The 20,679-nt window shown below is 51.7% G+C and overlaps 1 protein-coding gene across 3 annotated transcripts in view; it reads right to left on the bottom strand.

The window, feature by feature from the left end:
* Positions 1-19,800, bottom strand: part of MAPRE3 (microtubule associated protein RP/EB family member 3) — a 191,921-nt gene extending 172,121 nt beyond the window's left edge. For all 3 annotated transcript variants that reach the window (XM_075341337.1, XM_075341339.1, XM_075341341.1), the window contains exon 1: positions 19,649-19,800. The gene's annotated coding sequence lies outside the window, so the exon portion shown is untranslated. The remainder of the gene's footprint in view (positions 1-19,648) is intronic.
* Positions 19,801-20,679: the final 879 nt, after the last annotated feature.

Genomic DNA, 20,679 nt, shown 5'->3' with positions numbered 1-20,679 from the left:
GCTGTATTGTGGACTGTCTCACGCTGTATTGTGGACCGTCTCACGCTGTATTGTGGACAGTCTCACGTTGTAATGTGGACTGTCTCACGCTGTATTGTGAACTGTCTCACGCTGTATTATGGACTGTCTCACGCTGTATTGTGGACCGTCTCACGCTGTACTGTAGACTGTCTCACGCTGTGTTGTGGACTGTGTCACGCTGTGTTGCGGACTGTCTCACGCTGTATTGTGGACTGTCTCACGCTGTATTGTGGACTGTCTCACGCTGTATTGTGGACCGTCTCACGTTGGATTGTGAACTGTCTCACGCTGTATTCTGGACTGTCTCACGCTGTATTCTGGACTGTCTCACGTTGCATTGTGGACTGTCACACGCTGTATTGTGGACTGTCTCACGCTGTATGTATTGTGGACCGTCACACGCTGTATTGTGGACTGTCTCACGTTGTATTGAGGACGGTCTCACGCTGTATTGTGGACGGTCTCACGCTGTATTCTGGACTGTCTCACGTTGCATTGTGGACTGTCACACGCTGTATTGTGGACCGTTTCACGCTGTATTGTGGACCGTCTCACGTTGTATTGTGGACCGTCTCACGCTGTACTGTAGACTGTCTCACGCTGTGTTGTGGACTGTCTCACGCTGTGTTGCGGACTGTCTCACGCTGTATTGCGGACTGTCTCACGCTGTATTGTGGACTGTCTCACGCTGTATTGTGGACTGTCTCACGTTGGATTGTGAACTGTCTCACGCTGTATTGTGGACTGTCTCACGCTGTATTGTGAACTGTCTCACGCTGTACTGTGGACTGTCTCACGCTGTATTGTGGACTGTCTCACGTTGTATTGAGGACCGTCTCACGCTGTACTGTGGACCGTCTCACGCTGTACTGTGGACCGTCTCACGCTGTACTGTGGACTGTGTCACGTTGTATTGTGGACTGTGTCACGCTGTACTGTGGACTGTCTCACGCTGTGTTGTGGACTGTCTCACGCTGTACTGTGGACTGTCTCACGCTGTATTGTGGATGGTCTCACGCTGTATTCTGGACTGTCTCACGCTGTATTGTGGACCGTCTCACGAAGTACTGTGGACCGTCTCACGCTGTACTGTGGACCGTTTCACGCTGTACTGTGGACCGTCTCACGCTGTACTGTGGACCGTCTCACGCTGTACTGTGGACTGTGTCAGGCTGTATTGCGGACTGTCTCACGCTGTATTGTGGACTGTCTCACGCTGTATTGTGGACCGTCTCACACTGTATTGTGGACAGTCTCACGTTGTAATGTGGACTGTCTCACGCTGTATTGTGAACTGTCTCACGCTGTATTATGGACTGTGTCACGCTGTACTATGGACTGTCTCAAGCTGTATTGTGGACTGTCTCACGCTGTATTGTGGACTGTCTCAGGCTGTATTGCGGATTGTTTCACGCTGTATTGGGACTGTCTCACGCTGTATTGGGACTGTCTCACGCTGCATTGTGGACTGTCTCAGGCTGTACTGGGACTGTCTCACGTTGTATTGTGGACTGTCTCACGCTGTATTGTGGACTGTCTCACGCTGTATTGTGGACTGTCTCACGCTGCATTGTGGACTGTCTCACGCTGTATTGTGGACTGTCTCACGTTGGATTGTGAACTGTCTCACGCTGTATTGTAGACTGTCTCACGCTGTATTCTGGACTGTCTCACGTTGCATTGTGGACTGTCTCACGCTGTATTGGGAATGTCTCACGCTGTATTGCGGACTGTCTCACGCTGTATTGTGGACTGTCTCACGTTGCATTGTGGACTGTCTCACGCTGTATTGTGGACCGTCTCACGCTGTATTGTGGACAGTCTCACGTTGTAATGTGGACTGTCTCACGCTGTATTGTGAACTGTCTCACGCTGTATTATGGACTGTCTCACGCTGTATTGTGGACTGTCTCACGCTGTATTGTGGACTGTCTCAGGCTGTATTGTGGACCGTCCCAGGCTGTATTGTGGACCGTCTCACGCTGTATTGTGGACCATCACACGCTGTATTGAGGACGGTCTCACGTTGTATTGAGGACGGTCTCACGCTGCATTGTGGACTGTCACACGCTGTATTGTGGACTGTCTCACGCTGTATGTATTGTGGACCGTCTCACGCTGTATTGTGGACCGTCTCACGTTGTATTGTGGACCGTCTCACGCTGTACTGTAGACTGTCTCACGCTGTGTTGTGGACTGTGTCACGCTGTGTTGCGGACTGTCTCACGCTGTATTGCGGACTGTCTCACGCTGTATTGTGGACTGTGTCACGCTGTATTGTGGACTGTCTCACGCTGTATTGTGGACCGTCTCACGTTGGATTGTGAACTGTCTCACGCTGTATTGTGGACTGTCTCATGCTGTATTCTGGACTGTCTCACGTTGCATTGTGGACTGTCACACGCTGTATTGTGGACTGTCTCACGCTGTATGTATTGTGGACCGTCACACGCTGTATAGTGGACTGTCTCACGTTGTATTGAGGACGGTCTCACGCTGTATTGTGGACGGTCTCACGCTGTATTCTGGACTGTCTCACGTTGCATTGTGGACTGTCACACGCTGTATTGTGGACCGTCTCACGCTGTATTGTGGACCGTCTCACGTTGTATTGTGGACCGTCTCACGCTGTACTGTAGACTGTCTCACGCTGTACTGTAGACTGTCTCACGCTGTGTTGTGGACTGTCTCACGCTGTGTTGCGGACTGTCTCACGCTGTATTGCGGACTGTCTCACGCTGTATTGTGGACTGTGTCACGCTGTATTGTGGACTGTCTCATGCTGTATTGTGGACTGTCTCACGCTGTATTGTGGACTGTCTCACGCTGTACTGTGGACTGTCTCACGCTGTATTGTGGACTGTCTCATGTTGTATTGAGGACGGTCTCACGCTGTACTGTGGACCGTTTCACGCTGTACTGTGGACCGTCTCACGCTGTACTGTGGACTGTGTCACGTTGTATTGTGGACTGTCTCACGCTGTATTGTGGACTGTCTCACGCTGTATTGTGGACCGTCTCACGTTGGATTGTGAACTGTCTCACGCTGTATTCTGGACTGTCTCACGCTGTATTCTGGACTGTCTCACGTTGCATTGTGGACTGTCACACGCTGTATTGTGGACTGTCTCACGCTGTATGTATTGTGGACCGTCACACGCTGTATTGTGGACTGTCTCACGTTGTATTGAGGACGGTCTCACGCTGTATTGTGGACGGTCTCACGCTGTATTCTGGACTGTCTCACGTTGCATTGTGGACTGTCACACGCTGTATTGTGGACCGTTTCACGCTGTATTGTGGACCGTCTCACGTTGTATTGTGGACCGTCTCACGCTGTACTGTAGACTGTCTCACGCTGTGTTGTGGACTGTCTCACGCTGTGTTGCGGACTGTCTCACGCTGTATTGCGGACTGTCTCACGCTGTATTGTGGACTGTCTCACGCTGTATTGTGGACTGTCTCACGTTGGATTGTGAACTGTCTCACGCTGTATTGTGGACTGTCTCACGCTGTATTGTGAACTGTCTCACGCTGTACTGTGGACTGTCTCACGCTGTATTGTGGACTGTCTCACGTTGTATTGAGGACCGTCTCACGCTGTACTGTGGACCGTCTCACGCTGTACTGTGGACCGTCTCACGCTGTACTGTGGACTGTGTCACGTTGTATTGTGGACTGTGTCACGCTGTACTGTGGACTGTCTCACGCTGTGTTGTGGACTGTCTCACGCTGTACTGTGGACTGTCTCACGCTGTATTGTGGATGGTCTCACGCTGTATTCTGGACTGTCTCACGCTGTATTGTGGACCGTCTCACGAAGTACTGTGGACCGTCTCACGCTGTACTGTGGACCGTTTCACGCAGTACTGTGGACCGTCTCACGCTGTACTGTGGACCGTCTCACGCTGTACTGTGGACTGTGTCAGGCTGTATTGCGGACTGTCTCACGCTGTATTGTGGACTGTCTCACGCTGTATTGTGGACCGTCTCACACTGTATTGTGGACAGTCTCACGTTGTAATGTGGACTGTCTCACGCTGTATTGTGAACTGTCTCACGCTGTATTATGGACTGTGTCACGCTGTACTATGGACTGTCTCAAGCTGTATTGTGGACTGTCTCACGCTGTATTGTGGACTGTCTCAGGCTGTATTGCGGATTGTTTCACGCTGTATTGGGACTGTCTCACGCTGTATTGGGACTGTCTCACGCTGCATTGTGGACTGTCTCAGACTGTACTGGGACTGTCTCACGTTGTATTGTGGACTGTCTCACGCTGTATTGTGGACTGTCTCACGCTGTATTGTGGACTGTCTCACGCTGCATTGTGGACTGTCTCACGCTGTATTGTGGACTGTCTCACGTTGGATTGTGAACTGTCTCACGCTGTATTGTAGACTGTCTCACGCTGTATTCTGGACTGTCTCACGTTGCATTGTGGACTGTCTCACGCTGTATTGGGAATGTCTCACGCTGTATTGCGGACTGTCTCACGCTGTATTGTGGACTGTCTCACGTTGCATTGTGGACTGTCTCACGCTGTATTGTGGACCGTCTCACGCTGTATTGTGGACAGTCTCACGTTGTAATGTGGACTGTCTCACGCTGTATTGTGAACTGTCTCACGCTGTATTATGGACTGTCTCACGCTGTATTGTGGACTGTCTCACGCTGTATTGTGGACTGTCTCAGGCTGTATTGTGGACCGTCCCAGGCTGTATTGTGGACCGTCTCACGCTGTATTGTGGACCATCACACGCTGTATTGAGGACGGTCTCACGTTGTATTGAGGACGGTCTCACGCTGCATTGTGGACTGTCACACGCTGTATTGTGGACTGTCTCACGCTGTATGTATTGTGGACCGTCTCACGCTGTATTGTGGACCGTCTCACGTTGTATTGTGGACCGTCTCACGCTGTACTGTAGACTGTCTCACGCTGTGTTGTGGACTGTGTCACGCTGTGTTGCGGACTGTCTCACGCTGTATTGCGGACTGTCTCACGCTGTATTGTGGACTGTGTCACGCTGTATTGTGGACTGTCTCACGCTGTATTGTGGACCGTCTCACGTTGGATTGTGAACTGTCTCACGCTGTATTGTGGACTGTCTCATGCTGTATTCTGGACTGTCTCACGTTGCATTGTGGACTGTCACACGCTGTATTGTGGACTGTCTCACGCTGTATGTATTGTGGACCGTCACACGCTGTATTGTGGACTGTCTCACGTTGTATTGAGGACGGTCTCACGCTGTATTGTGGACGGTCTCACGCTGTATTCTGGACTGTCTCACGTTGCATTGTGGACTGTCACACGCTGTATTGTGGACCGTCTCACGCTGTATTGTGGACCGTCTCACGTTGTATTGTGGACCGTCTCACGCTGTACTGTAGACTGTCTCACGCTGTACTGTAGACTGTCTCACGCTGTGTTGCGGACTGTCTCACGCTGTATTGCGGACTGTCTCACGCTGTATTGTGGACTGTGTCACGCTGTATTGTGGACTGTCTCATGCTGTATTGTGGACTGTCTCACGCTGTATTGTGGACTGTCTCACGCTGTACTGTGGACTGTCTCACGCTGTATTGTGGACTGTCTCATGTTGTATTGAGGACGGTCTCACGCTGTACTGTGGACCGTTTCACGCTGTACTGTGGACCGTCTCACGCTGTACTGTGGACTGTGTCACGTTGTATTGTGGACTGTGTCACGCTGTACTGTGGACTGTCTCACGCTGTATTGTGGACTGACTCACGCTGTATTGTGGACCGTCTCACGCTGTACTGTGGACCGTCTCACGCTGTACTGTGGACCGTCTCACGCTGTATTGTGGATGGTCTCACGCTGTATTCTGGACTGTCTCACGCTGTATTGTGGACCGTCTCACGAAGTACTGTGGACCGTCTCACGCTGTACTGTGGACCGTTTCACGCTGTACTGTGGACCGTCTCACGCTGTACTGTGGACTGTGTCACGTTGTATTGTGGACTGTGTCACGCTGTACTGTGGACTGTCTCAAGCTGTATTGTGGACTGTCTCACGCTGTATTGTGGACTGTCTCAGGCTGTATTGCGGATTGTTTCACGCTGTATTGGGACTGTCTCACGCTGTATTGGGACTGTCTCACGCTGCATTGTGGACTGTCTCAGGCTGTACTGGGACTGTCTCACGTTGTATTGTGGACTGTCTCACGCTGTATTGTGGACTGTCTCACGCTGCATTGTGGACTGTCTCAGGCTGTATTGTGGACTGTCTCACGTTGGATTGTGAACTGTCTCACGCTGTATTGTAGACTGTCTCACGCTGTATTCTGGACTGTCTCACGTTGCATTGTGGACTGTCTCACGCTGTATTGGGACTGTCTCACGCTGTATTCTGGACTGTCTCACGTTGCATTGTGTACTGTCACACGCTGTATTGTGGACTGTCTCACGCTGTATTGTGCACTGTCTCACGCTGTGTTGTGGACTGTGTCACGCTGTATTGGGACTGTCTCACGTTGTATTGTGGACTGTCTCACGCTGTATTGGGACTGTCTCACGCTGTATTGGGACTGTCTCACGCTGTATTGTGGACTGTCTCACGTTGTATTGTGGACTGTCTCACGCTGTATGGTGGACTGTCTCACGCTGTATTGTGGACCGTCTCACGCTGTATTGGGACTGTCTCACGTTGTATTGTCGACTGTCTCACGCTGTACTGTGGACTGTCTCACGCTGTATTGTAGACTGTCTCACGGTGTGTTGTGGACTGTGTCACGCTGTATTGGGACTGTCTCACGCTGTATTCTGGACTGTCTCACGTTGCATTGTGGACTGTCTCACGCTGTATTGGGACTGTCTCACGCTGTATTCTGGACTGTCTCACGTTGCATTGTGTACTGTCACACGCTGTATTGTGGACTGTCTCACGCTGTATTGTGCACTGTCTCACGCTGTGTTGTGGACTGTGTCACGCTGTATTGGGACTGTCTCACGTTGTATTGTGGACTGTCTCACGCTGTATTGGGACTGTCTCACGCTGTATTGGGACTGTCTCACGCTGTATTGTGGACTGTCTCACGTTGTATTGTGGACTGTCTCACGCTGTATGGTGGACTGTCTCACGCTGTATTGTGGACCGTCTCACGCTGTATTGGGACTGTCTCACGTTGTATTGTCGACTGTCTCACGCTGTATTGTGGACTGTCTCACGCTGTATTGTGCACTGTCTCACGCTGTGTTGTGGACTGTGTCACGCTGTATTGGGACTGTCTCACGTTGTATTGTGGACTGTCTCACGCTGTATTGGGACTGTCTCACGCTGTATTGGGACTGTCTCACGCTGTATTGTGGACTGTCTCACGTTGTATTGTGGACTGTCTCACGCTGTATGGTGGACTGTCTCACGCTGTATTGTGGACCGTCTCACGCTGTATTGGGACTGTCTCACGTTGTATTGTCGACTGTCTCACGCTGTACTGTGGACTGTCTCACGCTGTATTGTAGACTGTCTCACGGTGATTGTGCAGTTACAAGTCGTGTTGTGCAGTGACAGCGTCTCATGTTGTGTCATGTAGTAACAGTGTCTCACAGTGAGTTGTTTAGTACCGCACATTGTTACAGTGACAGTGTTACAGATTGTGCAGTAACAGTATATAACCATGTGTTGTGCATGGACAGTATCTCACGTGACATACAGTTGTGCTCAAAAGTTTACACACCCCGGCAGATTTTTTTGCTTTCTTGGTCCTTTTTCAGACAATATGAATAATAACACACAATCTTCTTTCCCACTCATGGTTAGTGGTCGGGTGAAACCATTTATTGTCATCTATTGTGTTTTCTCTTTTTACATCATAATGACATTCAAAAACATCCATATGACCCTGATGAAAAGTTCCCACACCCCGGTGATTGTGGCTGATAACATACACAGAAGGTGACACAAATGGATTTGAAGGGCTAATAGATGTAACATCCTCACCTGTGACCTGTTTGCTTGTAATCAGTGTGTGCATAAAAGCTGAGTGAGTTTCTGGGGTCCAGACAGACTCTGGCATCTTTCATCCAGCCACTGACGGTTCTGGATTAAGAGTCATGGGAAAAGCAAAAGAACTGTCAACGGATCTACAGGAAAAGATAGTTGAACTGTATAAAACAGGAAAGGGATACAAAAAGATATCCAAGGCATTGATAATGCCAGTCAGCAGTGAACAAACTGTGATTAACAAATGGTAAATCAGGGGCTCTATAAAACCCAAACCACGATCAGGTAGACCAACAAAAATGTCAGCCACAACTGCCAGGAAAAGTGTTCAGGACGCAAAGGCAAACCCACAACTAACATCAGCTAAAATCCAGGACTCACTGACAACTAGCGGTGCAGCTGCTATAAGATGCACAATAAGGAGGCACTGGAAGAAAAATGGGCTGCATGGTCGAGTCACCAGAAGAAAGGCATTACTGCGCAAATGCCACAAAGGTTCTCACCTACAATACACCAAACAGCCCAGAGACAAGCCTCCAAACAGCCCAGAGACAAGCCTCCAAACAGCCCAGAGACAAGCCTCCAAACAGCCCAGAGACAAGCCCCCAAACAGCACAGAGACAAGCCCCCAAACAGCACAGAGACAAGCCCCCAAACAGCACAGAGACAAGCCCCCAAACAGCACAGAGACAAGCCTCCAAACAGCACAGAGACGAGACTCGAAACAGTACAAAGACGAGACTCGAAACAGCCCAGAGAAGAGCCCCCAAACAGCACAGAGACAAGCCCCCAAACAGCACAGAGACAAGCCTCCAAACAGCACAGAGACGAGACTTGAAACAGCACAGAGACGAGACTCGAAACAGTACAGAGACGAGACTCGAAACAGTACAAAGACGAGACTCGAAACAGTACAAAGACGAGACTCGAAACAGCCCAGAGACAAGCCCCCAAACAGCACAGAGACAAGCCTCCAAACAGCCCAGAGACAAGCCCCCAAACAGCACAGAGACAAGCCCCCAAACAGCACAGAGACAAGCCCCCAAACAGCCCAGAGACAAGCCTCCAAACAGCACAGAGACAAGCCCCCAAACAGCACAGAGACAAGCCCCCAAACAGCTCAGAGACAAGCCCTCAAACAGCCCAGAGACAAGTCCCCAAACAGCACAGAGACAAGCCCCCAAACAGCCCAGAGACAAGCCCCCAAACAGCCCAGAGACAAGCCCCCAAACAGCCCAGAGACAAGCCTCCAAACAGCACAGAGACAAGCCCCCAAACAGCCCAGAGACAAGCCCCCAAACAGCCCAGAGACAAGCCTCCAAACAGCACAGAGACAAGCCTCCAAACAGCCCAGAGACAAGCCCCCAAACAGCACAGAGACAAGCCCCCAAACAGCCCAGAGACAAGCCCCCAAACAGCACAGAGACAAGCCCCCAAACAGCACAGAGACAAGCCCCCAAACAGCACAGAGACAAGCCCCCAAACAGCACAGAGACAAGCCTCCAAACAGCTCAGAGACAAGCCCTCAAACAGCCCAGAGACAAGCCCCCAAACAGCACAGAGACAAGCCCCCAAACAGCCCAGAGACAAGCCCCCAAACAGCCCAGAGACAAGCCCCCAAACAGCCCAGAGACAAGCCTCCAAACAGCCCAGAGACAAGCCCCCAAACAGCCCAGAGACAAGCCCCCAAACAGCCCAGAGACAAGCCCCCAAACAGCCCAGAGACAAGCCCCCAAACAACACAGAGACAAGCCTCCAAACAGCCCAGAGACAAGCCTCCAAACAACACAAAGACAAGCCTCCAAACAGCCCAGAGACAAGCCCCCAAACAGCACAGAGACAAGCCCCCAAACAGCACAGAGACAAGCCCCCAAACAGCACAGAGACAAGCCTCCAAACAGCACAGAGACGAGACTCGAAACAGTACAAAGACGAGACTCGAAACAGCCCAGAGACAAGCCCCCAAACCGCACAGAGACAAGCCCCCAAACAGCACAGAGACAAGCCTCCAAACAGCACATAGACGAGACTCGAAACAGCACAGAGACGAGACTCGAAACAGCACAGAGACGAGACTCGAAACAGTACAGAGACGAGACTCGAAACAGTACAAAGACGAGACTCGAAACAGCCCAGAGACAAGCCCCCAAACAGCACAGAGACAAGCCCCCAAACAGCACAGAGATGAGACTCGAAACAGCACAGAGACAAGCCTCCAAACAGCCTAGAGACAAGCCTCCAAACAGCCCAGAGACCAGCCTCCACACAGCCCAGAGACGAGCCTCCACACAGCCCAGAGACGAGCCTCCAAACAGCCCAGAGACCAGACTCCAAACAGCCCAGAGACAAGCCTCCAAACAGCCCAGAGACAAGCCTCCAAACAGCACAGAGACAAGCCTCCAAACAGCCTAGAGACAAGCCTCCAAACAGCCCAGAGACCAGCCTCCACACAGCCCAGAGACAAGCCTCCACACAGCCCAGAGACGAGCCTCCAAACAGCCCAGAGACCAGCCCCCAAACAGCACAGAGACAAGCCCCCAAACAGCACAGAGACAAGCCCCCAAACAGCACAGAGACAAGCCTCCAAACAGCACAGAGATGAGACTCGAAACAGCACAGAGACAAGCCCCCAAACAGCACAGAGACAAGCCCCCAAACAGCCCAGAGACAAGCCTCCAAACAGCCCAGAGACAAGCCCTCAAACAGCCCAGAGACAAGCCTCCAAACAGCCCAGAGACAAGCCCCCAAACAGCACAGAGACAAGCCCCCAAACAGCACAGAGACAAGCCCCCAAACAGCCCAGAGACAAGTCCCCAAACAGCCCAGAGACAAGCCCCCAAACAGCCCAGAGACAAGCCTCCAAACAGCCCAGAGACAAGCCTCCAAACAGCACAGAGACCAGCCCCCAAACAGCCCAGAGACAAGCCTCCAAACAGCCCAGAGACAAGCCCCCAAACAGCACAGAGACAAGCCCCCAAACAGCACAGAGACAAGCCCCCAAACAGCCCAGAGACAAGTCCCCAAACAGCCCAGAGACAAGCCCCCAAACAGCCCAGAGACAAGCCTCCAAACAGCCCAGAGACAAGCCCCCAAACAGCACAGAGACAAGCCCCCAAACAGCTCAGAGACAAGCCCCCAAACAGCCCAGAGACAAGCCCCCAAACAGCCCAGAGACAAGCCCCAAACAGCACAGAGATGAGCCTCCAAACAGCCCAGAGACCAGCCTCCACACAGCCCAGAGACGAGCCTCCACACAGCCCAGAGACGAGCCTCCAAACAGCCCAGAGACCAGACTCCAAACAGCCCAGAGACAAGCCTCCAAACAGCCCAGAGACAAGCCTCCAAACAGCACAGAGACAAGCCTCCAAACAGCCTAGAGACAAGCCTCCAAACAGCCCAGAGACCAGCCTCCACACAGCCCAGAGACAAGCCTCCACACAGCCCAGAGACGAGCCTCCAAACAGCCCAGAGACCAGCCCCCAAACAGCCCAGAGACAAGCCTCCAAACAGCCCAGAGACAAGCCCCCAAACAGCACAGAGACAAGCCCCCAAACAGCACAGAGACAAGCCCCCAAACAGCCCAGAGACAAGTCCCCAAACAGCCCAGAGACAAGCCCCCAAACAGCCCATAGACAAGCCTCCAAACAGCCCAGAGACAAGCCCCCAAACAGCACAGAGACAAGCCCCCAAACAGCTCAGAGACAAGCCCCCAAACAGCCCAGAGACAAGCCCCAAACAGCACAGAGACGAGCCTCCAAACAGCCCAGAGACCAGCCTCCACACAGCCCAGAGACAAGCCTCCACACAGCCCAGAGACGAGCCTCCACACAGCCCAGAGACGAGCCTCCAAACAGCCCAGAGACCAGACTCCAAACAGCCCAGAGACAAGCCTCCACACAGCCCAGAGACAAGCCTCCACACAGCACAGAGACAAGCCTCCAAACAGCACAGAGACAAGCCTCCAAACAGCCCAGAGACAAGCCTCCAAACAGCCCAGAGACAAGCCTCCAAACAGCACAGAGACAAGCCTCCAAACAGCCCAGAGACAAGTCTCCAAACAGCCCAGAGACAAGCCTCCAAACAGCCTAGAGACAAGCCCCCAAACTTCTGGAACAAGGGAATTTTGAATGATGAGACCAAAATCAAACTTTTTTCCACAACCATAAACATTACATTTGGAGAGGTGTCAACAAGGCCTATAATGAAAGGAGCACCATTCCTACAGTAAAGGTCCAGTCACACTAAGCAACTTACCAGCGATCCCAACAACGATAGGGATCGCTGGTAAGTTGCTAGGAGGTTGCTGGTGAGATGTCACACTGCAACGCTCCAGCGATCCCACCAGCAACCTGACCTGGCAGGGATCGCTGGAGCGTGGCTACACGAGTTGCTGGTGAGCTCACCAGCAACCAGTGACCAGCCCCCAGCGCCGCGTGGAAGATGCTGCGCTTGGTAACTAAGGTAAATATCGGGTAACCAACCCGATATTTACCTTGGTTACCACCGCACGGAGCTACATGTGCAGAGAGCAGGGAGCAGCGCACACTGAGCGCTGGCTCCCTGCTCTCCTAGTTACAGCACACATCGGGTTAATTACCCGATGTGTGCTGCAGCTACATGTGCACAGAGCAGGGAGCAGTGCACACTGCTTAGCGCTGGCTCCCTGCTCTCCTAGTTACAGCACACATCGGGTTAATTACCCGATGTGTGCTGCAGCTACATGTGCACAGAGCAGGGAGCAGCGCACACTGCTTAGCGCTGGCTCCCTGCTCTCCTAGTTACAGCACACATCGGGTTAATTACCCGATGTGTGCTGCAGCTAAATGTGCACAGAGCAGGGAGCAGCGCACAATGCTTAGCGCTGGCTCCCTGCTCTCCTAGTTACAGCACACATCGGGTTAATTAACCCGATGTGTGCTGCAGCTACATGTGCACAGAGCAGGGAGCAGCACACAATGCTTAGCGCTGGCTCCTTGCTCTCCTAGCTACAGCACACATCGGGTTAATTAACCCGATGTGTCCTGCAGCTACATGTGCACAGAGCAGGAGCCAGCACTGACAGTGAGAGCGGAGGAGGCTGGTAACAAAGGTAAATATCGGGTAACCAAGGACAGGGCTTCTTGGTTACCCGATGTTTACATTGGTTACCAGCCTCCGCAGAAGCCGGCTCCTGCTGCCTGCACATTTAGTTGTTGCTGTCTCGCTGTCACACACAGCGATGTGCGCTTCACAGCGGGACAGCAACAACTAAAAAATGGCCCAGACATTCAGCAACAACCAACGACCTCACAGCAGGGGCCAGGTTGTTCCTGGATGTCACACACAGCAACATCGCTAGCAACGTCACAAAAGTTGTTCGTTAGCAGCGATGTTGCTAGCGATGTTGCTCAGTGTGACGGGGCCTTTAAGCACAGCGGTGTATCGCTGATGATGTGGGGATGTGTGAGCTATAAAGGCATAGGAAACTTGGTCAAAGGTGAAGGAAAGATGAATGCAGCACGTTATCCGCAAATACTGGAGGCAAATTTGCACTCATCAGCCCGGAAGCTGCGCATGGGACGTACTTGGACATTCCATCATGACAACGATCCAAAACACAAGGCCAAGTCGACCTGTCATTGGCTACAGCAGGACAAAGTGAAGGTTCTGGAGAGGCCATCTCAGTCTCCTGACCTCAATATCATTGAGACACTCTGGGGAGAACTCAAGCAAAGCGCAGATCCTGTAGGAAAGCCCAGGAATTTACAAGAACTGGAGGCAACAAGAGGAATGGGCATCTTTACCATTTGACCAAGAAGAATGGGCAGCTTTAAGCCTGCTTTACACGTTGCAATTAGTTGTACAATCGCATTTGCGATGTGACACGCCCAGGTTGCATACGGGATCTATGAGATTTCACGTTGGTCGTTCATTTGCTGTCACACGAGCGTTAGTAGTCTATGTTAAATTGATCAATGTTATGTGCGATCCTTTAGATCATGTGTTCCGTGACGTATGCATCGGGCACCTTTTTTTTTTTTTTTTTTTATTTATTGACTTGCCAAGCGTGTGTAATGTGTAGGGATGCGTTTTTACTATGTCATCTGCCATTCAGCTCTGCTACATGGCCGCTCACAGCAGACACAGACAGCCATGTAGCAGAGGTGAATGGCAGATGACAGCAGACAGAGCCGCACTGTCAGAATGAACTCGGGTGAACTTCACCCGACTTCATTGTCATGCTGCGGCTCTGTCTGTGTCGCGCCCTGATTAGCGGTCACCTGTGAAGGACTCACCGGTGACCGCTAATCTCCTAAGTGACTGAAGTTAGCAGCCCTCTCTCATACTCACCGATCCCCGATCCCCGGCGCTGCACGGCATTCACACTGCTCCGGCGGCTTTTACTGTTTTGAAAAAGCCGGCCGCCCATTAAACAATCTCGTATTCCCTGCTTTCCCCGCCCACCGGCGCCTATGATTGGTTACAGTGAGACACGCCCCCACGCTGAGTGACAGGTGTCACACTGCACCCAATCACAGCAGCCGGTGGGCGTGTCTATACTGTGTAGTGAAATAAATAATTAAATAATTAAAAAAAACGGCGTGCGGTCCCCCCCATTTTAATGCCAGCCAGATAAAGCCATACGGCTGAAGGCTGGTATTCTCAGGATGGGGAGCTCCACGTTATGGGAAGCCCCCCAGCCTAACAATATCAGCCAGCAGCCGCCCAGAATTGCTGCATACATTATATGCGACAGTTCTGGGACTGTACCCGGCTCTTCCCGATTTGCCCTGGTGCGTTGGCAAATCGGGGTAATAAGGAGTTATTGGCAGCCCATAGCTGCCAATAAGTCCTAGATTAATCATGTCAGGCGTCTATGAGACACCCTCCATGCTTAATCTGTAAATTACAGTAAATAAACACACACACCCGAACAATCCTTTATTAGAAATAAAAAACACAAACATATACCCTGGTTCACCACTTTAATCAGCCCCAAAAAGCCCTCCATGTCCGGCGTCATCCAGGATGGTCCAGCGTCGCTTCCAGCGCTGCTGCATGGAGGTGACCGGAGCTGCAGAAGACACCGCCGCTCCTGTCACCTCCACGCAGCTAATGAAGGCAATAGCGCGATCAGCTGCTGTCACTGAGGTTACCCGCGGCCACCGCTGGATCCAGTGACAGCGGGTAACCTCAGTGACAGCTCAGCCGATTGCGCTGCTGTCTTCATTAGCTGTGTGGAGGTGACCGGAGCGGCTGTGTCTGCTGCAGCTCCGGTCACCTCCACGCAGCAGCGCTGGAAGCGACGCTGGATCATCCTGGATTATGCCGGACATGGAGGGCTTTTTGGGGCTGATTAAAGTGGTGAACCAGGGTATATGTTTGTGTTTTTATTTCTAATAAAGGATTTTTCGGGTGTGTGTGTTTATTTACTGTAATTTACAGATTAATCATGGAGGGTGTCTCATAGACGCCTGACATGATTAATCTAGGACTTATTGGCAGCTATGGGCTGCCAATAACTCCTTATTACCCCGATTTGCCAAAGCACTGGGGCAAATCGGGAAGAGCCGGGTACAGTCCCAGAACTGTCGCATCTAATGTATGCGGCAATTCTGGGCGGCTGCTGACTGATATTGTTAGGGTGGGGGGCTCCCCATAACATGGAGCTCCCCATCCTGAGAATACCAGCCTTCAGCCGTATGGCTTTATCTGGCTGGTTTTAAAATTGGCGGGGACCGCACGCCGTTTTTTTTAATTATTTAATTATTTATTTCACTGCACAGTATAGACACGCCCACCGGCTGCTGTGATTGGGTGCAGTGAGACAGCTGTCACTCAGCGTGGGGGCGTGTCTCACTGTAACCAATCATAGGCGCCGGTGGGCGGGGAAAGCAGGGAATACGAGATTGATTAATGGGCGGCCGGCTTTTTCAAAACAGTAAAAGCCGCCGGAGCAGTGTGAATGCCGTGCAGCGCCGGGGATCGGGGATCGGTGAGTATATGAGAGAGGGGGATAGACTGACATGGACAGAGAGTGAGGGACAGAGATAGTGACGGACTGACAGAGATTAGTGCATGACAGACATTGTGAGGCGCTTCAGCTTTTCAGCTGCGCTCTGAAGCGGACCTTTTTTAAGCTGCGGTGCAGAGCGCACACCTGCGCACATAGCCTCAGACACCGAAATCGTATGAGGGATGTCACACGTTACAATTCACTAGGTTCCTGCAACAAAACGCTCAATTCTAGAGAATGATACGATGTGTTTGCGATCAACAGTTTTGCGTTCAATCCTGATCGCAAGTAGATGTCACACGCAGATACCTCACAAACGATGCCGGATGTGCGTCACTTACAACCTGACCCCAACGACGGATTGTGAGATATATTGAAGCGTGTGTAGCGGGCTTTACCAACTGACAAAATAAAGCACCTCATCCCCAACTACCACAAAAGACTTCAAGCTGTCATTGGTGTTAGAGGGGGCAGGACACGGGATTAAGAACTGGGGGAACTTTTGATCATTGTCATTTGGATATGTTTGGTTGTCATTATGATTTAAAAAGAGAAAACACAGTAGATGACAATAAATGGCTTCACCCGACCACTAACCATGAGCGGAAAAAAGATTGTGTGTTATCATACATATTTTCTGGAAAAAAAAAATGTGCCGAGTATGTAAACTTTTGAGCACAACTGTAACTTGTTGTGCAGTAACTTTTTCTCACGTTGTGCAGTGTCAGTGTGTCACATTGTGCAGTGTCAGTGTGTCACGTTGTGTAGTGTCAGTGTGTCACGTTGTGCAGTGTGTCACGTTGTGCAGTGTGTCACGTTGTGCAGTGTCAGTGTGTCACGTTGTGCAGTGTGTCACGTTGTGCAGTGTGTCACGTTGTGCAGTGTCAGTGTGTCAGGTTGTGCAGTGTGTCACGTTGTGCAGAGTCAGTGTGTCAGGTTGTGCAGTGTGTCATGTTGTGCAGTGTCAGTGTGTCAGGTTGTGCAGTGTGTCAGGTTGTTCAGTGTCAGTGTGTCAGGTTGTGCAGTGTGTCACGTTGTGCAGAGTCAGTGTGTCAGGTTCTGCAGTGTGTCACGTTGTGCAGTGTCAGTGTGTCAGGTTCTGCAGTGTGTCACGTTGTGCAGTGTGTCACGTTGTGCAGTGTCAGTGTGTTAGGTTGTGAGGTTGTGCAGTGTGTCACGTTGTGCAGTGTCAGTGTGTCAGGTTGTGCAGTGTGTCACGTTGTGCAGTGTGTCACGTTGTGCAGTGTCAGTGTGTCACGTTGTGCAGTGTATCACGTTGTGGAGTGTCAGTGTGTCACGTTGTGCAGTGTATCACGTTGTGCAGTGTCAGTGTGTCAGGTTGTGCAGTGTGTCACGTTGTGCAGTGTCAGTGTGTCAGGTTGTGCAGTGTGTCACGTTGTGCAGTGTCAGTGTGTCAGGTTGTGCAGTGTATCACGTTGTGCAGTGTCAGTGTGTCAGGTTGTGCAGTGTCAGTGTGTCAGGTTGTGCAGTGTGTCACGTTGTGCAGTGTCAGTGTGTCAGGTTGTGCAGTGTGTCACGTTGTGCAGTGTGTCACGTTGTGCAGTGTCAGGTTGTGCAGTGTGTCACGTTGTGCAGTGTCAGTGTGTCAGGTTGTGCAGTGTGTCACGTTGTGCAGTGTCAGTGTGTCACGTTGTGCAGTGTATCACGTTGTGCAGTGTCAGTGTGTCAGGTTGTGCAGTGTGTCACGTTGTGCAGTGTCAGGTTGTGCAGTGTGTCACGTTGTACAGTGTCAGTGTGTCACGTTGTGCAGTGTGTCACATTGTGCAGTGTCAGTGTGTCAGGTTGTGCAGTGTGTCACGTTGTGCAGTGTCAGTGTGTCAGGTTGTGCAGTGTGTCACGTTGTGCAGTGTCAGTGTGTCACGTTGTGCAGTGTGTCACGTTGTGCAGTGTGTCACGTTGTGCAGTGTCAGTGTGTCAGGTTGTGCAGTGTGTCACGTCGTGCAGTGTGTCACGTTGTGCAGTGTCAGGTTGTGCAGTGTGTCACGTTGTGCAGTGTCAGTGTGTCAGGTTGTGCAGTGTGTCAGGTTGTGCAGTGTGTCACGTTGTGCAGTGTGTCACGTTGTGCAGTGTCAGTGTCACGTTGTGCAGTGTGTCACGTTGTGCAGTGTCAGTGTGTCAGGTTGTGCAGTGTGTCACGTTGTGCAGTGTCAGTGTGTCAGGTTGTGCAGTGTGTCACGTTGTGCAGTGTGTCAGGTTGTGCAGTGTGTCAGGTTGTGCAGTGTATCAGGTTGTGCAGTGTGTCACGTTGTGCAGTGTGTCAGGTTGTGCAGTGTGTCACGTTGTGCAGTGTCAGTGTGTCAGGTTGTGCAGTGTGTCACGTTGTGCAGTGTCAGTGTGTCAGGTTGTGCAGTGTGTCACGTTGTGCAGTGTGTCACGTTGTGCAGTGTCAGGTTGTGCAGTGTCAGGTTGTGCAGTGTGTCACGTTGTGCAGTGTGTCAGGTTGTGCAGTGTGTCACGTTGTGCAGTGTCAGTGTGTCAGGTTGTGCAGTGTGTCACGTTGTGCAGTGTCAGTGTGTCAGGTTGTGCAGTGTGTCACGTTGTGCAGTGTGTCACGTTGTGCAGTGTCAGGTTGTGCAGTGTGTCACGTTGTGCAGTGTGTCAGGTTGTGCAGTGTGTCAGGTTGTGCAGTGTGTCACGTTGTGCAGTGTGTCAGGTTGTGCAGTGTGTCACGTTGTGCAGTGTGTCAGGTTGTGCAGTGTGTCACGTTGTGCAGTGTCAGTGTCACGTTGTGCAGTGTCAGGTTGTGCAGTGTGTCACGTTGTGCAGTGTCAGTGTCACGTTGTGCAGTGTCAGGTTGTGCAGTGAGTCACGTTGTGCAGTGTCAGGTTGTGCAGTGTGTCAGGTTGTGCAGTGTGTCACGTTGTGCAGTGTCAGTGTGTCACGTTGTGCAGTGTCAGGTTGTGCAGTGTGTCAGGTTGTGCAGTGTGTCACGTTGTGCAGTGTCAGTGTGTCACGTTGTGCAGTGTCAGGTTGTGCAGTGTGTCAGGTTGTGCAGTGTATCAGGTTGTGCAGTGTGTCACGTTGTGCAGTGTGTCACGTTGTGCAGTGTCAGGTTGTGCAGTGTGTCACGTTGTGCAGTGTCAGTGTGTCAGGTTGTGCAGTGTGTCACGTTGTGCAGTGTCAGTGTGTCAGGTTGTGCAGTGTGTCACGTTGTGCAGTGTCAGTTTGTCAGGTTGTGCAGTGTGTCACGTTGTGCAGTGTCAGTGTGTCAGGTTGTGCAGTGTGTCACGTTGTGCAGTGTGTCAGGTTGTGCAGTGTGTCACGTTGTGCAGTGTCAGTGTGTCAGGCTGTGCAGTGTGTCACGTTGTGCAGTGTCAGTGTGTCAGGTTGTGCAGTGTCAGTGTGTCAGGCTGTGCAGTGTGTCACGTTGTGCAGTGTCAGTGTGTCAGGTTGTGCAGTGTCAGTGTGTCAGGCTGTGCAGTGTGTCACGTTGTGCAGTGTATCACGTTGTGCAGTGTCAGTGTGTCAGGTTGTGCAGTGTGTCACGTTGTGCAGTGTCCGTGTGTCAGGCTGTGCAGTGTGTCACGTTGTGCAGTGTCAGTGTGTCAGGCTGTGCAGTGTGTCACGATGTGTTGTGTTGTGGCGCTGTGTCGCGCTGTGCAGATGCTGTGTCACGCTGTGTCCGGTCCTGCACTCACCGGGTGGATCACGCTTCCTCCATGCACTCGGCCTCCGGGGTCCCGGTTCCTTAGGTCCCTGCTCTCCGCCTGTCTCACCGGATCCCGGTCAGGCCGCCGCAATGTGCGGCTCCAACTCACAGAGGACTGCGCATGTGCGAGACCGGAGCCGAGACTGGAAGGGAGGGGGTTCGCTGCACGGGAGGGGGATACAGGAGGGTACGGAGGAACGGAGGAGGATGCTGAGGGGGGCACAAGGGAAAAGGGACAGGAGTGGGAGAAAGGAGGAAGGATGGGGCAGAAAGGGGAGACCCAAAATATAGAGGGATTCAGACAATGGAGGAAGGACCAGAGAGTAGAGAGGATACAGAAGAGGGGAAATAAGGTGTCAGAGAAAGGGGAGACCCAAAATATAGGGGGATTCAGACAATGGAGGAAGGACCAGAGAGTAGAGAGGATACAGAAGAGGAGAAATAAGGTGTCAGAGAAAGGGGAGACCCAAAATATAGGGGGATTCAGACAATGGGGGAAGGACCAGAGAGTAGAGAGGATACAGAAGAGGGGAAATAAGGTGTCAGAGAAAGGGGAGACCCAAAATATAGGGGGATTCAGACAATGGGGGAAGGACCAGAGGGTAGAGAGGATACAGAAGAGGAGAAATAAGATGTCAGAGAAAGGGGAGACCCAAAATATAGGGGGATTCAGACAATGGGGGAAGGACCAGAGAGTAGAGAGGATACAGAAGAGGAGAAATAAGATGTCAGAGAAAGGGGAGACCCAAAATATAGGGGGATTCAGACAATGGGGGAAGGACCAGAGAGTAGAGAGGATACAGAAGAGGAGGAATAAGGTGTCAGAGAAAGGGGAGACCCAAAATATAGGGGGATTCAGACAATGGGGGAAGGACCAGAGGGTAGAGAGGATACAGAAGAGGGGAAATAAGGTGTCAGAGAAAGGGGAGACCCAAAATATAGGGGGATTCAGACAATGGAGGAAGGACCAGAGAGTAGAGAGGATACAGAAGAGGAGAAATAAGGTGTCAGAGAAAGGGG

The sequence above is a fragment of the Anomaloglossus baeobatrachus genome, chromosome 3 (genome assembly GCF_048569485.1).
Source record: "Anomaloglossus baeobatrachus isolate aAnoBae1 chromosome 3, aAnoBae1.hap1, whole genome shotgun sequence".
Classification (NCBI taxonomy): domain Eukaryota; kingdom Metazoa; phylum Chordata; class Amphibia; order Anura; family Aromobatidae; genus Anomaloglossus; species Anomaloglossus baeobatrachus.
The sequence above is the reverse complement of the archived record's forward strand: the minus strand, read 5'-3'. Positions and strand labels throughout refer to the sequence as shown.